This window comes from Oreochromis niloticus, linkage group LG2 (genome assembly GCF_001858045.2).
Source record: "Oreochromis niloticus isolate F11D_XX linkage group LG2, O_niloticus_UMD_NMBU, whole genome shotgun sequence".
In the NCBI taxonomy this organism is placed as follows: domain Eukaryota; kingdom Metazoa; phylum Chordata; class Actinopteri; order Cichliformes; family Cichlidae; genus Oreochromis; species Oreochromis niloticus.
Genome location: NC_031966.2, coordinates 27,481,352 through 27,502,447, shown reverse-complemented (window position 1 = coordinate 27,502,447; position 21,096 = coordinate 27,481,352). Strand labels below are relative to the sequence as shown.

At 40.3% G+C, this 21,096-nt stretch overlaps 1 protein-coding gene across 3 annotated transcripts in view; it reads right to left on the bottom strand.

The window, feature by feature from the left end:
• frmpd3 (FERM and PDZ domain containing 3) overlaps nt 1-21,096 on the bottom strand; it is an 86,323-nt gene that overhangs the window by 30,091 nt on the left and 35,136 nt on the right. For 2 of the 3 annotated variants that reach the window (XM_019367624.2, XM_025897291.1), the window contains exon 2: nt 12,976-13,086. The exons of the other annotated variant lie outside the window; for it this stretch is intronic. The gene's annotated coding sequence lies outside the window, so the exon portion shown is untranslated. The remainder of the gene's footprint in view (nt 1-12,975; nt 13,087-21,096) is intronic. 3 annotated transcript variants of the gene reach the window in all.

Here is a 21,096-nt window from a genome sequence, read left to right as displayed (position 1 = left end):
ATTGCTGACTATATCTATCCATTAATAAGTCACCCATCCTTTGATGGCTGCTTCCAGCATTCAGTGACACGCCGTGTCACAAAGCAGAAATCATCTCAGATCGGCTTCTTGAACAGTTAATGACAGTTCATTATGCTAAAATGTCCTCCGCAGTCACCAGATCTCAGTCCAATAGATAACCTATGGGATGTGATGGAACGGAAGACTTTTAGACCTGAAGGTAACCACATGCACCTTATTAAAGTGACCAGTGAGTATAGCTCCCTAACATTTTGCAATAATTTATTTACCATAAAGCAAAAAATTTACCTGTTTTAATCATTTTATATAAGCATGTGCAATTTGCAAAACTGTACAAATTGGTTGATTCAGTGTTTGTGTGCTAATTTTATCAAATTAAACTGTGATGGACTTTAAGAGTTAACTATAGGACGTTTATGGAAGCCAAAGCAGTGAAGGTAATTTTTTTTAGAAAGTCAACACTGACTTGAAGCATGCAATCTTTTTTTTGTCTTGTAGTGTTTATGAGCATAATGAGCATAACCTGATAAAAGGACCTGATATGAATTTCATTCTGTGTGAAGCATTACAATGTAAAGCACACAGAGTGACACCATTACGTGGAGAATGTAGCTGACGACGCTTACAGTGGGGTTCTGCCATTAATGGGAGGCAGAGGTTATGAAGTGTACAATTTTACTTTAGATGAGAAAAATCCATCCACCCTGGAGTTATGTAACGCTGCTTTACGATCACGCTGGGACTCAGGTAAAAGGTTGCGAGCATGGCAGAGTATATTAAAGGTGATAAGGTTACCAAATATACTCCATCAGTTTTTCATGCATTCATGTTTGAGCTATTTTAACTTATACACAAACATTAGACTTTTTTATGACCAAGTAACTAAAACAGCCACGAGAAAGCACACTTTATTTTTGACACATTATTAGAGAGAAAATCCAGACAGAAATCCATCCACATCATTTTTACTGATGTAAATTAGTTGTAAATGAATGCAGTTTAGAGGACAGGGATGAAGTGAAGTCTGTCAGCAGCTAGGAAGCTAAATTAGGTTTTGTTAATATTTGCATTTGGACTTTAGACATTTAGACAAATGAAAATATATTACTGTCACTAAAACGCGCGCACACACACACACACACACACACACACACACACACACACACACACACACACACAAAAGATTAGAGAGTGAAAACCAACTTTGAGCTATTCCGCTAACATTGTAGCCTCTGTATACACAGGTCAGATCAGGTATCAGAACTGCTTTTGTGTCATTGTAATGTGTGTTGGTGCACCCTTGAAAACAAGGTAATTCATCTGAAAGAGTTTATCCTGCTTAGGGTGAGTATTATTACCAAAAAATAGCCACGAGGATGAAACCCCTGGACTCTCGATACATAGCATTTTTTATCTCTTTTACTTCTCAAGTATTCTTCATCCAAACTGATGACGCAGAACAAATATCATAACCTGTCTGGAGAAATATCAGAAGCTCTTGTGACTTCAGCTCGGTTTCTTAGTAATTATGTTGTGATTAATTTTTACTTGTGTAGCTTTCGCATACGAGCAGGGTAACTCCCACTCATCTTGCGTAAAAAGCAAACAAACACTTTGGAATCAGCACTGCTAAATGAAGAAGATTGCATCTGCTCTCAAAGATTTTAATCTTCTGCTTTTTTGATTTGGAGAGATGATCCCGGGACTTTGTGACACTCTATAATATGCTGTCTGCTGCTCTCATCCTCAGTGTGGAGGAAATGAATATATGCTTGGCTGCTCTTAGTGCTTTAATCCATTTAATGCACCCTGGGCAAAGGAGAGGAGAGAGGAACACGCAGCCTGCTGTGGTGCGCGCGTCTAAAAGAGCTTGACTATTGCATTGAAGTAGAACCGCTGACTGCATGCAGTTCTTGTTGCGGCTGTCATTGTCGTGTGTAATTCGCTCGCGAGCATCAGTCAGGGTGTTCAATATTTGAAGAAAAAAAATGGTTCCTTGATATCTTTCAAGAATAAATAAGTGTGCTCAAACAATTTTTCTCACTGCCCAAATGCTGCTTTCAATCTTTATGACGTTATTCTGACAGACTCATGATATATTGACCATTTTGCCAACTTTTGTCCATTTATTGTCTGCAAAGATGACAAAGTAGCAAGTCCAGTTTTCACATTGATATCGATTCTGGAGGCATTCAGCCAGAACAATTAATGGAGAGAGTGTATCAGATAGTTTTGGGGGGATAGCGTCTCCATTGTTGCCTTTTGACTTGTATAAATTGTGTATAGCCACACACGCACTTCAGCTCTTCTGGTCTTTTATGAGCTGGACTTGGTGGAATGGTTTGATAGAAGGTAGCACGTTGGAAGGCTACCTGCGGAGGGATGTTTATTTCAGTTGTGAGTGTAGGTGGCCCACTGAGTGATGGCTGCACCGTGATTTGTGATGAATCAGGCTGCAACTGTGCACTTTCATCCTTGTTAATGGGGTGCGATCAATACGGTAGCTCTGTATCAGAAACCACAGAGTGATAAGTGCAGCATGAGTATTGGGTTGGGGGGGAGGGGACACATGCCAGTCGATGGGAATGTGGAGATAATCAACAAGATCGCAGGTAATACTCCGGGTGGTCTTTTGCAGAAGCGTTTGAAAGGATCAATCTCTATTGCATAATGACTGCGCCTACAGTACATTTGGGAACATTTGTGTCTTTGTGGTAAAGGCAAGAATAGGAGAAAGATGAGAGGATTTGTACCACAGATAAGCAGCAGAAGTCTTTTTTTTGTGAAAGCTTGTCACTTTGTAATAATTCCAGCTGTTCTTTGGAAATGTCCTTAATTTTTCATGCCTTTGTCACTAAAGCACATACTTTTATTTCTAATCCAGCGCCAAACACATCACGTAGAATGGGAAGAGATACCACTAAAGACTCCTCCAACATTTTATGGTAAATTTCACACCTCCCATCAGTGGTGGACTTTCCCTGAGGTGTCTAAGAGGTGCACGCTGCCTCTCTCCTTGAGGCCCCGGCACTGTCTCAGCTAATTGTCACAGCTCGTTTCCTCCTCTCTCCTCCACGCCAGTGTGATAGCCTGTGCTCAGCCATGTGTGTGAAGTTTGAGAAAGCAAAGTTGATTGCAAAGTGGTGGTGTTATGACAGGGGCGCTGAGAGGTTTGTGCAATGCAGTGTTTGTTTACGAGTGCGCAAGGGGTTGGGGAGGACAGAAACGTAGGAAGTAATGAATAGAACGCAGTCAGACGTTAATTAGATACGACGGTTGATGCATTGGAGACAGGCATATTTTTGTGCGTGTGTATGCTTAGGTTTACTATAAGCCCTCGACAAATGAACGTCTGATGGCATTAAAATAATTAATGGTTGTGCTTTATGATGCTGCGTACTAAATGGCATTTACAGCCCTCTTTCCGCTGCCCTGTTGCAGTCATAAGCCGAGCCAAGCACAAACCGGAGCTGGAAAGACAAAAGATATACAGAGTGTATCATTTTTTCTCTTTTACAGTGCGTAAAGTAAACTGTTTGTATTGGGGACATGTGATCAGAGCCGGAACGCCTATTAAAACAAGTAAAACAAGCTGAAATGTGTGTAGCTGCACTGGCAGTAGCTAATCTGTCAGGAGCATTAGTGCAGCTTTTTGTTACACAGTGACAAATGCACTGAGGCTTTTTTACGTGTGAGACAAAATAGTCTGTGTTGGAGCCTCGAAGCTGCTTCGTCTTCAAAGCCGCGACTTTTCTGATCATACTGAAAGTTGAAATCGGATTGACACAATAATGAAAATTCTGTTTCAACTTAAGGTTTGTTTGGTTTGATTTTTATGTGACGCCACAAGAAAACGTTCTAAGCATCAAAACCGAGCCTGCACTCATTACTTTTGTTAGTGACAGAGAGCGAGAGAGAGACTTCACGTGCAATCGGCTTGTGTAGTCAGTCAGTCAGTCGGTAGGCAGGCAGACAGGTGCCGAGCACCGATATGTTTCTTATCGTCAAACTACCTCCTCTTGGCTCATCACAGTCCAGAGCGCATCACGCACATGCACACACACACACACACACAAATCCTTGAGTGTGATATGAAAGCAGGAGAGGGAAGGGATGGGAGATTTGAGAGTCTATTTACCTATCTTGGAAAATAAACTCTTCTGTGTTTTGATGCTTGATTCAACTTGATTCAATGCAGAGGATTCTTTTTGCCTTGCGGCATGCTTGCCTTTTGAAAAAACAAAACGCATTTGTTTTTAATTGAAATAACATTTAATTGGTCAGGAATGTTGCAGATGACTATTTCTGCTTAATGCAATCATTAATCAGAAATCACTCATGGTTCCAGAGGAATCGACATAACCATACCAAAGTGCAAGTTTATTATATTAAAAGGCGGATTGATCGTTAGAAAGGCCTTTTTTCCAATTATGTTGGCGCAGCTGAAAACTGTATTGCTGATTAAAGATGCAAGAAATATGACTAGTTGAGTGTCTGGAGCACGAGCCTCTGTGGGTTCGCTTGTAGTCTCAAAATGGTATTCTTGTTTCAAGAAATGAAAGCTATTCCATGTGGGAAACAACAGTGTGTACTACTCCGTTCACAGAGCGGCGCTGCCCAGAATAGAAAGAGAAGAGAGAGGCCAAGAAGATGAGTCCAACAGAGCCTGTAGTGTGAGAAACAGACACCTCACAGGTTCTAAGCTGGCAGCTTCATTAAACAGTATCTACAAAACCCCAGTCTCAACATCGACAGTAAAGTGGAAACTCAACTATCCTGGCTTCAAGGCAGAAGTGCAAAGAAAAAGCCACATCTGGCACTAAAGGGAAACGATTAAGATGGGCAAAAGAACACAGACACAGGACAGTAGAAGGTATGAAACATCTGTTATGAACAGATGGAGCCAAGTTCAAGGAGTTTGCGTTAGAAAGTAGGAAATTTGTGCGATGCTGGAGAAGAAGAAAAACTGAAAGCGAGGAGGGCTGGACATCATCTGTCAAGCACAGTGAGGGGGAATGCGATGATTTCCTCAAACAGAATGGAAAGGATCTTCACTGTGTTTTGCCACATCATGCCGCACCCTGTGGATGCTGCTTGATTGGAGGCAGTTTTCTCCCTTAACAAACAAATGACCCAAAACGAAGCTCCAAACTATGCAGAAAATTTTAGAGAAGGAACCATCAGCAGGTATTTTGTCTGTAATGGAGTGACCAACACAGTAATAGGATTTCAACCCTTGTGAGCTTTTGTGAGAACAGCTTGATTGTACAGGACATAATGAGTGCACACAATGCAATCTAACTTGTAGGAGGCACTTCAGGAAGCATGGGATGAATTTTCTGTGAACATCAACAAAATGAGCGCTCAGATGCCACCGAGCCTGATTGCTGGATGAGGTTTGAATGACAAAATTATTATATCTGCTAAAGGTCCTGATTTTGAACCTCGCCAATGCATTCATTGTGTTTTGCGTTCACTTTGCAACTTATTTGCTGATGAGAGGAAGATGCTTCATTAAAATTTGCAGTGGTAATGTTTATCTTTGGGATTTCAAAATAATGAATGACCCGCTGCTATAGCAACACAACCCTTTATTCACTGTACCCCTTTTTATTAGGAGCATGGCCAACCGCTTCATTACTCTGACTACATTTGAGCATTTTTACTAAAAAGCCGTGAGAAAAAGAGAGGACCAGAGAGGTAGCCAGGAGCTCGAAGGTGACATTTACGATTTTAAGATAAGAGCTGTGCGTACTTAATTAAGAAATAGCAAGGGACACAAACCACTCTCTTCTTCACTGTTCCCTAGGAAAGCTTATTTCATGCTTCAGAAAGCCTTCACAAGGCACACGTGCACCATTTGTGTGCGTCTTTGTGTCTGTAAGGAGGAGGTGCGCAGGGTAGTCAAATAATGAGTCCCAGACAAAAAGTCTTTAAGCATGGAGATACGATATATGCAAGCACAAACTCACATTCTCTGCCTTGCATGAAAAGTAGTGTGTACAGATACATTAAACACCTTTATGCTGTTGGGTATTCGCGGATATTGCGCTGCTATTCTCAGGATATTGCACTCAAACTTGAAATTGCTTCATTTGTTTTACTCGTATTTCTGTTATTAGATAGACACACATTTGTACTTCCGTCTGTGTGAGGATACTCCGTGGCATATTGCAGTCCCCAGTCTCCAACACTGACCTGAAACCAGGCCTTAGCTGACAGAGAGCCCTTTGAAGGTGTGTCAGAAAGTGAGAAAGTGAGAATTTCCTCCCTGCAAGGGCCCTAAAATTCAAGCTCACGGAGATAGCACACTACTGCTATTTCAGTAGTAAATCTGAGATCTGACCAGTATATGGCAGTATATAAGAAGCCAACATACAGTAGTTTTAGCACTTATTTAAAAAAAAAGTTAGTCCAAATAATTGTCCAAAAACTCTGAAGTGCTCGAAATGAATGCGTGTATTCAGCAGTCTAACTGTAACTCAGTAGGTTGTAATGAAATACTCCATAGGACAGGGATCACTGTGGAAGCTGAGGATCAGGGACCCATAGTATCATCCTCACAGTGCAGCAGCTGTAAGCCTCAAGGATGAGGTATAAAGAGATGTTATAAGTAAGATGATACACTGTACAACCCCCTGAGACTACCTCATCATCCTCTTACAAATGCTGGTCTTTAACGGAGCCTATCTCTCCCTCTCTCTCCCCTCTCTCACTCACTCACACACACACACACACACACACACACACACACACACACAGTGCTCGCACACAGGACATCAACAAAAGCAGAGTACCATTTATTGCATTGATTTAGGATTTGTACAAAGCTGAAAAAAAATCTGATTTATTTACTGTTTTCACTGCATCCATTAACAAGCCGATGGTACAACGTGACGGCTGTTACTCATCTCTTTAGAATTACCTTTCACATTTTGTCACTCGCTGTTTTTGATTGGCCGGATGCACGCGTGTCTGTGTAAATGCATCTCTGTTGCTCATGTTTCGCTTCTTTGTTTTCAGATTCAGATCTTGCTGGGATTCTTTTTTATTAATAATTTTTCTCTCTCACTGTTCATATACATATACTATTTATTTACTATTTCAATTTAGTCAGGTGCATGCCATTGAAGTGTCACATTTTATGGTGATTTGACATGCACGGCTGCATTCAGGACCTGTTGAGAATGAGTTTGCTGATCGCTGCCATTTACGGATGATCTCATAAAGAAGATTTTCATGTGGCTTCTCTGAGGATGCCACATTTTTACAAATAGGTCTCTTGAAGCGTTCCATTGCTGGTGCAAGCAGACTAGTTTCAGCTACACCCTGGGCAGTTTGAATTCTTTGATTGTAACTGTACTGATGAATAGATCTTTTACGATGACTGTGATGTCTCTTTCTGAGATCTAAGGGACATCGGGTCTTTGTTCCTGGACTCATTAAAATATTTATAAGGCATTAGAAAAATCTGGAGACAAGAAAAGACAAAATAACAGCAGCACTTTCAGAGATAGACTAAATCACATCCTGTTTTGTTCTTTTCAGAGTTACATTTCACTTCCACATCCTTTTATCATGTAAATTAGTCGTGCATTAATGTAATTTAAAAGACACATTGAGGAACTCAACTCTCTTTTTTTGATAATTGCTTTTAGACTTTAGACATTTACACAAATGAAAATATATTACTGTCACTAAAACACACACACGCATCTCTGCACACAAAGAAAAAACAACCACAGAGTGACAAGAATCTATGAGCTGTTCGCCAGACTTTGCTGACACTGGAGCCTTTGTCATGCTAGTACACAGGTCAGGCCATGTATCAAAACTGCTTGAGTGTCATTGTGATGTGTGTTGGGACACCACTGTGATTCATCTGATAGAGATTATTCTGCTTAGTGTAAAAAAAAACATTGAGCAGTGGGGATAGATTCCTGGACATGACATTCGCCACCTTTTTCTCTGTTTGTTGTTAGCAGTCCACGTTTTGTTAAGATATCATTTTCAAATTTTGTGTGATGGTAGATGGTGATAACAGCTTCAGCTGATTAAATTTTTTTAATGACAATTAGGTGAAAGTCAATGTCAAAGTCACAGCAAATGTGAAAATCAGTAAAACCTTTATATCGCCCACAATTTTTTGTGGATCCTCTTCAAACTTCACAACAATATACTAGGCCTTGAGTGACAAGAGTACCTTGGTTGACTAAGCATTTGACCTTGACCTTTATTGTTGGCACCCAAAGTCAAAGTTGACCTTGAAAAAAAATTCAAGAAACCATCTCGAGTAATATGTCATGTGAAAGGGCACGGAGAGAGCTGTATACAGCACCATTTTTATTTTTTTAATACAAAGCCCTGAGACGTCACAGTGATGCCATCAAGTTTCTCAAAATCATACACCCAATGAATATTACTTAAGATTTCAAGTGTTTACAGCTTATAAAATCTTATTACTGCTCCAATCATACATTTAAGATAATAAAATACATCAGTGTATTATGTAATGCTTCAAGGTCATAGGTCAAAAGTCAGGGTCACATGAATTAGAAAAATTAGTTTCCATTGTATCATCTCTAAACTTTATAGCAATATATTAGTTATTGGGTGACATTTTTATTGTTTGAGCTACAGATACATGAAGATGTAATTTAACAATGACACAAAAAGAACAATATACCACACTAGATTTCCATATTAACAATGCTGACATCAGCATTAATGATCTATGAAAACATTGCAGACGGCATTATTGGGGAGTTCCAAAAAACAGGCTGACCTCAGATCAAGATCATAAAACATCAACGTTTCAATTTAGTCCTCGCCCTTCAGGGGGAGTTGCGCTCTCTGAATGCTCTTATAATCCTCTGTTTATAAGGATGTTATTACATTCAAGTGTTACTCACACCCTGGGCAGACTTCTTTGATTTTAACTGTACTGATGAAAAGATCTTTTACGATGAATGTGATGTCCCTTTGTGAGATCGGAGGGGCATCGGGTCTGTGTTCCTGGACTCATTAAAATATTCATAAAGGCATTAGAAAAATCTGGAGACAAGAAAAGACAAAATAACAGCAGCGGTAGAAAAAAAGGAGAGAGCCCACATAAACACTTTCAGAGACGGACTAAATCATACCCTGTTTTGTTCTGTTCAGAGTTACATTTCACTTGTCAAACTCCATTTTTCCTAATCCATTATCGCTGTGCCTTTAAGCTTTTTAATGTGTATTTCTGCAGCAGTCGTTTCTTCACTGGGAAAAGTAGATGTCAAGATGAAACTCTCAGAATACATAATGACTTCATTAGTGGTCCTTCTCCGTGATTAATTGGAGCGCTGTGTCACACAGTGTGACAGAGCTGCTCATTGTCAGATAGTGTTGTGACAGAACATGAGGACCATGTAGACGAGCACAGAGATGATCACGCCCAGTCGTGTACACGTGTAGGACACACACACACACACACACACAGAGTAAGAAGTACAGCCTGCTTCTAAAAGTCCCGCTATTATTTAGAAGAGAAAAAACTTGGTTTAAATAGTGAACTTTGCAAAAAGAAAGGACAGTCTGCCTGTGATTGGCCGACTACAATAGCTTAGATTAGAAGCAGCAGTCTCTCCTTTACCGCAGTTCTTTTTCTTCTTCTATCAACATGTTAGCACAAGCCTAGCCTTGTTAGCTTCCCAAAGATGTTGGCATCTGTTTGTCTCAACAGAAGGGGAAGAGACATCTGAGGGGTCTCAGAGCCTCCCAGCTCGAGGGACCAGACATAAGAAAATTCACTGTGTTTGATGGCTGCTCTGAGCTCAACATCTTAGAGCATTCAACTGCGAGAAGCAGGAGAAAAACAAGTTGAATCCAGAGTATACACAAACGAAAGAAGAAAGGAGAGCGAGAGATATAGCTAGAAATGATGGAGAAGTCGAGTGCGGGAGATGCAGGAGAGAGGGCAGGGATGGAGCGACTTTAGGGTCACGGCGTCAAAAACAGAATCGGCTGAAGATCTGTGTGCTGGTTTTCAACTGGTAAGTGCTGCACCCCTAGGAAATCCAGTCTGGCCTTTGATGAGTTCACCTGGCTAATGTTGCCCCCTGATGACATGTGAACAAGGACGCTGGAGAGGAATTTGAGCGGGGTCCTTGAGCAGAGTGTGGGTTGTCAGATAGAGAGAACCCTGCAGTAAGCTCAAATGGCAGACTGTCATTTAATCAATTTTATCAATACAGCCATTGAATTGGGCCAGCTCCCGTGTCAGTAGCAATGTACCAAAAGAGTAAAAGAGACCTCTTAACCGAAGGGGACTGGTGTTTGAAACTAGGATTCAAATGGCAGCTTCACTGTATTAAAGTACATCTGTTTTTGATGAAAACCTTTGGAAAAGATTTGATACAGGCTACGGGCACAGGTCTCTAACCTGCCTCTGGATGGTTCAAATGGTTTGATGTCTCTGTGGTGTCCTATTTAGTGTCTATTACTTTCTACTGTCACTATATATCAGAAGGGTTTGCAGATAAATCCTTCATTTATCCCACAATCAGTATCAGCCTATAAATCATGTAAGGAGAAATTTGATGCAGAAAGTGTGAGGAGAGAGTCCAATAAACCCCAGCTAAGCTACACTGCTATATTAAGTGTCTATGAAGCATTTCTGGTGATGTGACTGTGGCTTAACTGCACCTCAGACTTAATCGCTATCTGATCTGTCAGTCTGAGCTAGTTTTTTTTTCACTGTATGGATTCGAATGCCCTTGCCCTATCTTAAAAGCTTGGTAATAGATCACACTGGAGTCTCCTAGGGAAAAACATCACCATGTAAATAATGCACGGATGCAGAAAAACAGACTCCTTTCCCCCCTGCCTTTGATAGTTATACCTTCCATATGCTTGAGTAGTGGTTTGTATCCACTCTCACAGAGGGTGATTTTATGTTTTCTGTCCCCGGCACGTCAGGTCCGCTGTGGCCTTCTCCACTCATCACAGTTTGCTCAAATCTCTGTGAAGTGGAAAAGGACACTGGCCTCTCTCTGCTGGCAGTAACACCATTCAGGAGCACCACTTTATTTGTGGGGTACAACTACATGCAGCTGTCAAACTGAACAAAAGTGTCAAATGTGTTTACAGATTTGCTGAAATGAAACTTTTCAGTCACGCTAGCAGCATGTCGATTGGTCAGTCTGTGTACTGTTCAGTCTAGTAGTTCGGTGCAGTCTAATACCTGACCACAACCATAAGGCAGGTTTAATTTTTGTGCTTCCCATTTATTAGATGTCATTACAGTACATTGGATGATCAGCTAACGGCACCACTAGGTTAAATTTTAAATTTGTCTAATACGTTTTATAAACCAAATTGCCATGACCCTTATGTTAAGTGCTTTTGTTTGCAACGTTAGCTGGCTGACATGCTAAATGGGCTGCTGAACGCGATGATTTATACCCGCCATTTCAGCATCATCATTATGAGCAAGTTAGCTTGGTGACATTAGCATTTTGAAAGCACCACTGTGCGTAAGTGCAGCCTCACTGAGCTGCAAACATGCCTGCAGACTCTGAGTTTCGCTGTTACTGGCTTAGCAAAGCTCTGCATTGTACACCGAGACTGGATGAAAACCGGCAGGACACACAGGAACAAAGATGAAATTCAGCAGCGGGGTCGAAACGACATTTTACACATAAACCCGTCACGTTGCATTTGGAATGAAAATGCTCCATTTGGGGGTTGCAAGTTTACAGCCCTAACATCTCACAGACCACTATCAGCTGATTCGTGAGACATACTGCAAACTTTTTTCATTTAAGTTGTCTTTGACCACCAACCCGTAACAAAAAGAGGCGATAAAGCACACGGCGGGGATTCGGCACAGAGGAGGTCCGACAAGCATAAAAGGCCACCTTTCGAAGACAATAAGTGGCCTATGAGTTGTTTTTTTTTTATCCTAAATTGCTCTGAGGATAAACAACATGTTTTGAATATTTCATATGCTAATTAGGGAAAGTGTCCAACTGGGGGTGAGTGTTTCCTTTATGAAAAATAATCATGTTTGTTACACTATTCTGTAATGCCTAAAAATCCTAGTCTGAGATATTTCAGTCTCAAAGTGATAAACAGTAAAAAAAAAAAATCTTATGACATGTGTATGTAACATATACAGTACATTTCAACACAATGTCTTATGACTGCAGCAAATTTGATTACTGTATTGCCTGCAGACTTTTCACACTGCAGCATTATTAAACTCCCTCAAGCACATTCGACCATGGCAATAGCCGCTGGCTGATGTACCTGGCTATAACACAGACTGCCCCCCCCCCCCCAACCCTTCCCACTCTGCATCAGCTCTCTGCTCACTGGCATGGAATCAATGCAGAATTGCAGATGTGAGCAAAAGCTGCAGAGGACGCACAGACACACACAAAACGCCTCTGTACGTGCGAGCACAGCATTACTGCAATATCATAGCAACACAGGAGTCCCGCCAAGACAGGGTTCGCAACCTCCTGACAGAATATATAGGTTATGTTTCTGAAGAAAGACAGAGGCTGAGAAGGTTAGAGGCTAAAGAATTGAGAACGATTATGCATGACTGGTTTTAAATGGCTTGTTAGAGCGCGATCACTCGGTGAGGAAGACGCTATGTATTTAAGCAAAATTTAACTCAATAGCTTTTGCCTGTGGCTCATTGATAAAGGATTTAGAGATTCATTTTTGTAAGACTAGGATTTATACGCTTTTGTTGGGTCAAACTCAAAGGGAAGGAGTTAGAAATCTTCTTTTTTTCCACAAGATTCATGCTCTGTCTAATAGGCCTTTTAGTTTGAATTACATTTATCTTTTTGTACTATAGCAACAGTCGCACAGTGTGATATTAACTCGGGAGCCGTATATACATATACAGCTTTGGCACATTAAGTCAGAGAAAATGGAAGGTAGGTTAGAAGGTGTACTTACGATCTCTGAAAGCTGACTGATGGGTAGGAGTTTCTTTTTTTAAGCAGGGATCTGCCACAAACACACACACGCACACACGAGTGCTGGGGCTGTTTTGTGTGTGTACTGTACCTGTTGAGAGACACAAAAGCAAAGAAAGCCTTAATGCTTGTCATATTGTGCAGACGCTTAAATAAACAGAGTTTTGGTGCCGAGACAAGCTCTAACATAAAAAAAACACAAAGTATTATATGGTAAGTAATACAATCAAACATGTTTATGTATGTGGGTGAGTAAAATGCCACACATTTTCTTGCTTACATAATGTCTACACCGGTTTTTAAGAGGCATAGCTGCAGATTTCGGCATCTCCCTGCAGCAATAATGCACGGCACGCTGATGCAGCCAGTAAATGACAGTGGAAAGAACACATTTATGGAAGTCTGTTAACGGCAGAAGCGTAATGATATACCTCAGAGCAGGAAAGTGTGCTGGATTTTTATAAGGCAGTGATAATTGCTGGTGTGACGTTCTGGTTCTTCAGATTTTAAATGAAAATAAAAATAAACTTGGTTCCATATGGAATTAAAGTCATGGTCTGTACAGACTAGACTAGACTAGTCTTTAGACCATCTCCTTCTGGTGGACTTTCTCTGTCAAACTGAAAGCAAAAACAGATGAATGATAAAAATTTATGAGCATACAGCCTTCAGCATGTGTCGCAGTCATTCAGGACTTCACATACAGCCCTGAGCCTGTGCTCTACTTGACCTGATGATTTTTACACTATAGGCACAGTTTAGGGACAGGACATCAATGAAATACCAGAATTTGTTTTTACCCGTTGTAGTTCTAATTAGAAACTCACTAATTTTATCCAGTTTAACACTGAGTAGAAGTTATGCACATATGTCTATAATACCATGCAAAAATATTGAGGCACCCCTAATTTCTATTTTGCTTCCAAGGAGCCAGACTTTCTTTGTCTTTCCTTTTTTTTGGTGCAATATGAACATAAATATCATTTTCTTTCAGAAATCGTCTCAGAAGAGGCTTAAAAGATGTCACAGGCAGTACTATTGAAAAATGTCTTTCATGAGTTTGATTTGTTAAAATAATGAAAAAGTTTGTCATATTATTAGTTAATTCACATTTTTTCAGTGTGATCATTGATCATTTTCCGCTGTTTTCATTAACATCTTTCAGCAAGGTTAAGTGGGTTGGTGGTTTCTCTTGTTTCCAGATCAACAACACAAGTCTTTGTGCTAGTAATAACACAAACCATGTGTACGGATTAGTTCCAGGGGGACTTCTTTCACTCCAAATAGTGCCAGAACTGAATTCAGAGTTTCTTTAGAACCTCCAACGAAGTCTAAAAAATCCAAAAGTTTCAAATATGTGGGCATATTTCCAGAGAGTATATGAGGTGATTCTGTGTTTGTCCAGACCAATCATGTGAGAGATCAAGATCCTCCTGCCGTGGTTCTCTTAGATGCTGTACAGTCAGACCTTTCTGAATCTTAGAAATTGATCCTTTTACATAAGGATAAGAAACAAAGAGTCCACGATCCATTCCGATGGTTTTTTGATAAAGGGTGGAAAAATTCCTGCATTTTTTTTAAAGTCGTCTTGAGCAGTAGTTCTCCAGGCTTTTTGTACTTTAACTCTGTTCGCTGATAAGAAAGGAAAGTACTGACTCATTATCTTCATATACTAGTGTTTTAATTATGTACAGTGTTATTATTTCACATGTTCAGGCTTCCTAATGCAAGTTTCATTTTTAGAGTATTGCACTCTCGCGTCTTCTTTGATTTAGGAATATGTTGAACAGTATATAGGCCCTCTTCCTATTTCCTTTCAGGCTGTTGCTGCTGTTGATCCTTAACAGGTTGAAGCATTATGTTTCCTAATGCCTCAGGTGATAGCTGGATTCCATGGCGACTGAAACATAATGCTCTGGCACTGGTGCTAAATCCCGCTGACAAATTGATTTAGACTAATGGATGACTGGCATTATAACACATCCAGGTATTTTAAGCATTCGTGTTTTTAGTTTACTGTTTTCCCTGTATTTGCTCGCCCACACTCTGCACTAATTTCATGATTCAAAAAGCCCTCTCTAGATTAGATTGGTTTATAGGTTTCAGAACATGCCATTAAACTGACATCATAATCACTCAAACACGCTCTGATTCAATATTTCATCACACTTTTCTAAAGACACGGACTGAGACGCTTTTCTCTTGTTGAGCACAGTGTTCTGGTTTTTAATGGACTCGAGAACATCTGCATGTATTTCATAATTCACTTCATAAATTATACGTTTCAAAGACAAGCTGCCTGTCGCTTTGATTGCAGGATGCAAAGAAGAAATGAAGACTCGCCGGAGCCGTAGAGACCGCTACAAACTCTCTCGCAATACTTCTTACAACCGACCCAGGAGGATTCTTTACATGCCCAGTGCAGAATGCAAAAATAAGAATCAGATCTGACATAAAAGTAGGAGGATTTTAATTAGCACCAGCAAGCCCCCACTGGTGGTTTGTGTGTTAGTAAGGGTAAACGTTTCACAAGGCTGGCCCCAACCGTGGCGCTATATTAGAGCTTCAAACCTCCACGGATGCTAAAGTAGATGTGATTGTCTTAATACTGGAGACCAGAGGGGTCTTTTTGATTAAAAAAGACCCCATCATATTAAGTGTTTTCACTATAATAGATTGAGTAATCTACAGATACTGATTATGGTGGAGCGGAGCAAACAGAGTGAGGCTTAGGGATATGCAAATCCAGTTACAGCTGCCATTATCACCTTTTAGGTGAATGTGATAAACAGTAGCTTATTTTCACATTCAGCAGATACTCTACTTCTGGGCACAATAATAGATTTAATTCTAATACTAATACTCTTTTTGCTCAGGCTTTGGAGTCTGTCCAGTCTCAGGGGAAATCTCCTGCACTTTGGCTGCTACATGGCCCAGAGTGTTCACCAGTGTTCGCCTCTCACACAGTCTGACTATTATGTCGAAGATTTTGATTATTGCCTTTTAACAGCGTTAATTTAGTTTCATTTTTTCAGTACATACCGAGCCTTGAATCAGGATCACCGTTTAAAAAAACAGGGATGCACATTTTTAAAGGGCTTTGTTTTAGTTCATCATTCTTCATTATGAAATCATAGTTATGACTTTGCCTCCTCCCTCACACTAATGTGTCACGTCTTGGCATCGGCATCACGAATGGTGTTGAGCTGTGAAAAGACATGGATAGATTTGAATTTGCCAGAGGAAACAGTGGCACAAATGTCCATTATGAAAGAACTGGCTGTTCCATTAATTATGGCTTTAAACCCATAACCACAAAAATCAATTGTGGCTTCATTTGGTTTCATATTCGACCGCATTTAACGCTGAGAGACGATTACACTGCGTAGACGGTCTTGTCAGCATTGCCGTATATATTTGTCTGCTTACTCCACATGCTCAAAGATTTAAAGACTTTTTGCTGTTAGGGCTCAGCTTGGTGAAGTAAATGACCTCTACAGAGGGTCCACTTTAATTGAGCGATTTGATGTAATTGTTTTCGTACTCCCCACTGTCTCCAAAGCCACCGATATTTCTGCTTCGTTATTCCACTGCCTGACAGATTTCTTGGATTGTGTGTGGATTTTGCCTTCGGAGCTGACATTTGGTTAAATCAAGTGAAATGCAATTTATTTCAGGTTCAGTCAACTGATTGTTGAACGCACTGCCAGGTGAGTTGGTGTTTTGCTTTGATGAATGCTGAAAGAGCGGTCGGACATTTTCACCACCTGCTATTCATGGATTAGTCAATACCATAATGTTTAGAAAGACCTTCCTGCTCCTTCATTTAATCCTCCCATCACCATAATTACTCCCACTGCTTTTCTCCTCCCTCGTCTCCTCCTCATTTTAACCTTCTCTCCTTCCGTCCTGCATCCATCATCTGATCCGTATATTCCATAAACAGAGCCCAGCCCTTTTTTCAGCGCACATCTTCACCCTCTCTGCTCCTCTCTTCTCCCAGGGCACACACTGTAACGCTTCTTATTTGTCATGTACAAACAGTGTCTGTCTACACCTTCTTTTCTCATCCTCCTCCTTCACAACTCCCCACTGGGGTTATTTCTGCAGGTAGGGCAAACTCATCCTTGACTCTGTGCTCTTTTGAAAGCTTGACCACATCATCCTGACCTGATCTAAGGCTAAAAAAAATACTATTGCTGTCTATTTTAGGCTTAGGTTAGTTAAGGTTTGATTAGTTGGTAAAGATGTGGAAAAAATAAATAAATTCTGTGCAGTTATCATTGAAAATTTGAGATGCTTTCGCATTTTAATTAATGGGTAGCATATTGTACACAGCATCCTTTTATAAACAATACACCCACTAGGATGGTTCCTGCTGTGTTACTATGGTAACATCATGAGCTATCTCATGGCAGGTACAATTAGTCATCATCAACAATTAGAGCTCATTAGTCCATGGGCCTAAGTGTTCATTTTTAACTGAAAAAAAGCAAAAATAAATACAAACATCACTGATCTGCATGAGCGAACAATCAAAGTTTTCTGGTCCTGAGTGATACTGGCCACATATGCTCATGAGAGTAGCCTAAACCAGCAACTATTTGGCTTTTTTATTTTAGTTTTATGAATCCTGGTTTGTGGCTCAACACTTGTAGCCATAACTTTAAAAATAACTCAGCCAAGAACTGCTGTTCATTCACTGCTTCACAGCTCGATCTGTTCTGAAGCAAACGCATGTGTAATTTGCTGCAATGCACTTTAAATACACAAAACTTCTGCCAACACAAAAGAACGAGCACACAAATCGATCGATGATTCGAAATGCAATCTCCTCCAATGATTTCTCCACACAATTAGCCTTGAAAAAAAAAACCAGAACATCCTTTATTTCTAGTAATTGTCAAATACTGTATTTAAAAGAACTTCTGTGGACCGTGCTTTCCTTCAGAAGTTAGTGCATTACTTATTCCTCCTCCTCTGCGTCCCTCAATGCTCTTTCTTCAATTGCCATTCGCTGCATCCACTCACTAATGGAATCTTTAAAAGGACTATTAAAGAAGAAAATTATAGTTAAACAATTCAGATACTGTATATTTAACAAACCTCTTAGGCATTTCGTTTTCTGCATTAGCAGCGATGGCTCAGTGGGAAAGGCTGAGGTAAGGTGTCAGCTAAAAGCCCATAATGAAGCGGACTGTTTGTCAGGCAGGAAGATAAGACCTGTAATTGCTCAAGGTCCTGTAATGTCAATATGCATCCTAATGCCTTCAAAGGCCCTCTCCTTATAAGAGGAAGTGCTTTGGGGTTTTTTCCCTTTTTTTGCGAGATAACACATGGCTGTGGCCAATGTAGCCACTGGATGCATGCGGGTAGGAATATTTTGGATATCCATAATAAACCTGCTGAAGTGTCAAGACTTGCTGATATCTCAGTGGTCCAGCTGTTTTTCAAGCATAAATGGTTTCAATTTAATTCAAGGCTGTGAGTTTGTGCTGTATGTGTGTGTGCGACTGCAGATCAGCGCACGCATTTGGTCAGTATGTGTGCTCACGAACATACAGTACTTACTGATTTGTGTGTCTTTGATCACTCTGCTGGTAGATGTTCTTGCTAGCTCCTAACCCAGTTAAGCTTTTAATGGAAAACTGTGGGTTGCCCTTTACTCACTGTGCCCTCTGCTGTGGCACGCTTTATTTATTTTTTTTTTAAAAAGAATACTTGCTAATTAAGATACTTAGTCCAGGGGTTGCTCTCTGTGGCCAACTTCTCTGCACTGTGGGAGTGGGAGACGCTGGCAGGTCTGCAGACACAACAAGTGTTCATTGCAATTATAGCCTGTGAGAGTGGACTGTGTTTGTGCATATGCATGGAGTTAAGGCAGCCAGTGGAAACGGTGTACCTATAAAAAAATAATAGAATAAAAACCAGCTCGTATCACTTAAAGTGATGTGACAGTGTAGCATATACATAAATTTTAGGTAGCAACTAGCAAAACGATGTCTAGATTCCCCCTTTAATCTGGTCGTTTGTGCTCCTGCTTATGTATTGCCAGCTCCAGCCTTTCAGACATTTTTTCTTCTTCTTCTTTTTGCCTGCAAAGCTTTTATGTGTCTCCGAGACGTGGATTTGAATTCTTACTGTGTTACTGAGCTGTGACACTGGCTTATAACCCAAGCGGTGTTGCCATTTCAGACATATCACGTTGCTATAGTGATATTTGTCAGGAGAATGCTGCTGAACTGAGTTTAAAATTGAAAGAAATGTAAAGCCTGTAGGCAAAGGACAAGATTTTTGTTTCACTGACCACTCACTATGAAGCCAGGAGTGATCTGTAAAGCTAGAGAAGCAGCATTAAGACACTACTGCCTGCCTTTCTGGCTTTCTATTTATATTTGACGAGGCTTTGGTTGCATGCATGCAAACAGTTCTTTTAAATAAGAAAAGAAGGACTGCATTTTCCTCATGCATTCTTTTTTTAAGAACAAAAATCTGCATTTGTTAACAATTACCAGCACAGAAATATTAGATATCTGATGGCTACACCAAAAGAAATATCTCTCAGAGGCTAAACCAGCAGAATAACAGAAGTTCCACCACCCCCCTGACCCCCCTGACTCCTCTAATGTCATTTTAGTTAAGATTCAGGCACAAGCTGGTGCTATTGTTATGGGGTAGAAGTAGTTCTAATGCTTTATTCTGTATTTTATTGGCTTGGTTTTATAGTATAGTTTTATACACATTTGTATATATTTTGCATGCTTTTATTTTGAAGTATTTTGTTACTTCCTATCCACACCTTAATCAAAGAAATTCTCCAAACCTGCTCATGCTTCATAAAAGATGGGGGGTGAGGGCGGTCAGGGGTGAGGGCAGTCAGGGGAGAGGCGTCACAGAGCATGTGCAGAAGTGGCACAAGCATGAACACCACAGAACTTCAGCAGAGCCACAGGATGGCTAAGCCAGACAAATGCCAGGCCCTGACTGTCTGTGGAACTGGTTTCGGATACGGCGGAGGAGTGATACGCCGTAAGAAGGCCATTCTCAGCGAGACACGACCAGTGGAAAGAGGGATTTCTGTGATCATTGGTGCTGGAGCAGCTATTTCAAGACTGTTGCACCTTTGTATATAATGAGTGGGACTTCTAGCTTAGCAACCACGACCCCTTTTTTTCTTCTCCACATTATGGAAAAGGGTCTCCCTCTTCCTTTCTTTTCCCTCATTACACTATTTCTCTCTTTGTCACTTGTTTTATGGATTCACAGGATTTGATTAAAATCTTTTAATATTGCCTTTAGACATTTAAATTCACTAATACACCACACAAAAAATGCATTAAGAAGATTCTGTTCTACTAATGTACATAAGCGTGTCTTTTTTATTGTATAAATAAAAAAACTCATATCAGTATTTTTTTTTAGCTAATGGTGATCTGTGTTGTTTTAATTGCGAGATAGTGATCAGGTGTCTTGAACCAATCCTCATTTCTTTGTTTTGCTTCCAAGGAGTCAGAGTTTCTTGTAATTTTTTTTTAAAAAGTGGTCTTGAGTAATAGTTCTCCAGGCTTTCTGAAGGTCTTTCAGAGTTCATCTTTGGATACTCATTTATAATCCAGTCCACATATCTGACCATTTTCAGAGGACTGTTTGCTGCCATTGCTTTAGCCAGATCTATGAAAAATGCCAAAGATAACACAGTTTGACAGACATAAAGCTGGATTTTGCACAGAAAAGGTGTTTCCCAAGGAGCTATAGCTGAAAACTTGGCGTATCTCAGCATCGTGCACAGTGTGTATTTTAAAAAAATTAGTAAGCCTAAAAATCTATCTGCAGCAGATGAACGTTATCAGAGATATACGTCAATAAAAAAAAGTACTGGTCTTAGTGGAAGGGTGGCTGTCAAGAAGCAATTTTTAAGGAAGGAAAACAGAGAAAAATCTGAGCTATTCCAAATTACATAAGGACTGGACTGAAAATCTGTGACAACAGCTTTAATGCAGTGTTGGATCCAAATTTGAAATTTTTGGTTCAAATTGTCATTAAAATATGTACATAGGGGGGTCAGGAGATAGGAGCAACAGTTAGTTTCTACAGCCATCTA